This window comes from Chiloscyllium plagiosum, chromosome 7, assembly GCF_004010195.1.
Source record: "Chiloscyllium plagiosum isolate BGI_BamShark_2017 chromosome 7, ASM401019v2, whole genome shotgun sequence".
NCBI lineage: Eukaryota > Metazoa > Chordata > Chondrichthyes > Orectolobiformes > Hemiscylliidae > Chiloscyllium > Chiloscyllium plagiosum.
In genome coordinates this window covers 74,559,015-74,562,623 of record NC_057716.1, presented here as the reverse complement: position 1 = coordinate 74,562,623, position 3,609 = coordinate 74,559,015, and the positions used below count along the sequence as shown (strand labels likewise).

The 3,609-nt window shown below is 38.3% G+C and overlaps 1 protein-coding gene across 1 annotated transcript in view; it reads right to left on the bottom strand.

The window, feature by feature from the left end:
• The window catches only part of thsd7ba (thrombospondin, type I, domain containing 7Ba), a 901,507-nt gene extending 898,306 nt beyond the window's left edge, over positions 1 to 3,201 (bottom strand). Inside the window, exon 1 of the mRNA XM_043694069.1 lies at positions 3,141 to 3,201. The gene's annotated coding sequence lies outside the window, so the exon portion shown is untranslated. The remainder of the gene's footprint in view (positions 1 to 3,140) is intronic.
• Positions 3,202 to 3,609: the final 408 nt, after the last annotated feature.

Genomic DNA, 3,609 nt, shown 5'->3' with positions numbered 1-3,609 from the left:
TGCAATTCTGGTCTCCTTCCTATCGGAAAGATGTTGTGAAACTTGAAAGGGTTCAGAAAAGATTTACAAGGATGTTGCCAGGGTTGGAGGATCTGAGCTACACGGAGAGGCTGAACAGGCTGGGGCTGTTTTCCCTTGAGCGTTGGAGGCTGAGGGGTGACCTTATAGACGTTTATAAAATTATGAGGGACATGGATAGGGTAAATAGAAAAAGTATTTTCCCTGGGGTCGGGGAGTTCTGAACTAGAGGGCATAGGTTTAGGGTGAGAGGGGAAAGATATAAAAGAGACCTAAGGGGCAGCTTTTTCACACAGAGGGTAGTACTTGTATGGAATGAGCTGCCAGAGGATGTGGTGGAGGCTGGTACAATTGCAACATTTAAGAGGCATTTGGATGTGTATAGGAATATGAAGGGTTTGGAGGGATATGGGCCGGGTGCTGGCAAGTGGGACTAGATTGGGTTGGGATATCTGGTCTGCATGGACGGGTTGGACCAAAGGGTCTGTTTCCATGCTGTACATCTCTATGACTCTAATATTCCAACAATGGCCTAACCAATGTCCTGTGCAGCCGCAACATGACCTCCCAACTCCTGTACTCAATACTCTGACCAATAAAGGAAAGCATACCAAACGTCTTCTTCACTATCCTACCTACCTGCGACTCCACTTTCAAGGAGCTACGGAGCTGCACTCCAAGGTCTCTTTGTTCAACAACACTCCCTAGAGGGGTTTGTTTTTGTAGCTCTCAATATTTCATATATTTAAGTTAATATTGACTTTTACACTCATCACATATATCCTCTTAAAATATTGTGAGAATTTTCATAAACGTTGTACAAACTAATTTAAACACCATCTCCACAACCGAACTTGGGAAGAGAAGGAAGTACGAATTATAAATATTACAGGCATTTAAGCTGATTCCTAAAAATACACAACTGACCTATCAGGAGGAATGTTCCACTATATGACTGCTGTAATGGTCTGCTGTTCATCCTAGATTTTACCTAACTTGCTAGCTCAGTTAATGTTGTGGTTTCCTTCCAGACCTTACTTACATGCAAACACAAAATAGAAAAAAAGATTTAGCATCTATATATTGCTGCTGTGTATCCAGTGGTCTGTCAATATTTACCCCTTAGAATTATGCCAATGCGCTCCTCCCAGCCACCTACAGGATTCATTCCTCCCATTGACCAACCAGGTCAAACTCTCTGCTGTCTTCACCACCCTGCCCCCACCACCCCCTTTAGCTGCAGCTCCTCCTACACCCACCCCCAGTCCTGAAGAAGGGTTACATCTGAACCGTCAACTTCTCTACCTCCTGGTGCCTGGCTTGCTGTGTTCTTCCCACCTTCTGCTTGTCTACTTTGGATTCCAGCATCTGCAGTATTTTGCATGTTAAAAACTGGTATCTTGCTTTTGTTAGAGACTGCATAACACAAGAAAAATGCTTTACTATGTCAGAAATCTATTTCCTCCACATTTTACAATGTAATATACCTTCACGCCATGTTTATGGATAAATTATCAAGCTATGTTGTTGCATATTGTTGGGAATTCTGACAAACAATAAGGCATAAGAATAAATTTTGGTTCAGTAGCTAAAATCTCCTAGCAATTCATTTTAAAAATTTATTGTAGATGCTGGTGGCAACTCCCTTCTCCCAAAAGAAAACAGCCTAAGTGTTTTTCCTGGAATAGTAGAGTTAACTGCCAGAAGTCTACAGATCATTTCAGTTAGACTACCTACCAGATAATCTACTCCAAGTTGTTCTTGAAAGAGTTGCTCTTTGTCAAGAAAACATGTTGTACGCTGCATTGAATTTGTAGTAGTTTATTCAAATTGAAAGTTAATCATGTTCTCTCCTCAAGGCAAGCCTTCCTCACTACCTTGAAACAATTCACTGAGTCATCACCTCGAGTACTACAATATCTTAAGAGCTTTGAACCACAAATTAAAGTCATGCTGATTTATAGTGACACAAAGTTTGTGTATTCCTATGACAAATAATCTCAGAAACGGCTGCTTTGCAAGATTGTGAATACTCCTCAAAACATTCATTAAACCAGAAGCAATACAATGGATGGGAGCTGATGAGTTGGAGATTTTGTCTGTGTAAACGTATGTACAGAAAAGTACAAACCATTAAGAATTATTTCATCAACAATACACTTGACATTAATTGTTAAAGGGGAAAATATATTTCTTCTCTCGCACGGCATGCCTGCTTGTAAATGTAATCTTGATTCTCCGGTTCACACAGACTGCTCACTGAATTCATCACTTTTTCAGTGGACATGTTGAAAAGGTCTTAATCAGAAAGACTTCTGTTGCCTCTTAGTGGTAGTACTTGCAGACTAAACACAGAAACACGAGATAAGATTCTGTGTGGAGAGGATGGGCTCAGTGTTATTCCCAGCAAATGCCTAACAACTCAGAATGCAATTTCTCATTCACCTGAGTATTCAATATTTCATTAATTCAATTGTGGACAAAGTGAATAATCAGTAAGTCACAATCTTTACATAAAAACTGTAATTGGCTTCCACCAAAATGATTTATATCTACTTTCAATAAAGCAAAGTACTTAATGAATGTTGTTATGCTACAAAAAAGATACAAGACTCCCGAAAGGTAGCTTTCTATTCAGTTATTTTAACGCTACCATAACACTCTTGTTTTGATCAGACACATATGTAAATTGTATGGTTTTCTATACAATAACACAAATCACTAAACAGATTATCAATATTGTAGTATAAACTGCTAAACTCCCTTTGGTCTGTTGGAATACTCCCCAATAATAGAAACAACTATGAACTCAGATTTTGCATCCAAAACAAAAACAAGAATATAAAATCAAGAAAGGAAATACTTGATTTTTAAAATTTAATTTGAAATGCTGCTTTAATCACAGCATGCTTAAAGCAAAATCACTTCAATCAATAGCAATGAACATACTATAAAACATTTCATTAGTTATAATGCTCTAAAATATGCATTTGAACTTAAAAATTATAAGCATGAAAGTATTTTTCTTTCTGGGGAAGATAACTCCAGTGATGAAGCATTATTGACATTGATTCTGCAAAATAGAAATCGTGCAAGTACAGAGAAGCAACAACATCACTCACCAGAATGAAGGATCTGAATCGTATTTGAACTGCTTACCAGCACTGTAACTGCGATACTACCACCCATTTTATACACAATACTAGGACTGTGCTCTAGAGGTGGAATTGCACTGTCAAAGAACAGCTGCTACACAGTCCAACCTTATTGGCTGAATTTTATGATCGACGCAAGCCTTGGAAATGAAGTCTTTCCTCAAACCTTAACTAATTACTTTCAATTGTGACACAAATGTACCAATCTGTCACTTCATTTCTCAAAGGAGCTGTAGTTTATTTGCACCCTTCTCAGGACTACTCTGCATTCTAAAATTAGTATTTCGATATTCTGTTCCATACCAGGTGACCGTGTTAGCAAGCACAGACTGAATAAAAAGAATGCTTCTGTAATTGAAAACAGCAGCTACTGGACTGTACTATTAAATCTGGTAAAGTTTCTTCCTACCTTACTCAGCTCTGTTATGTTTATACC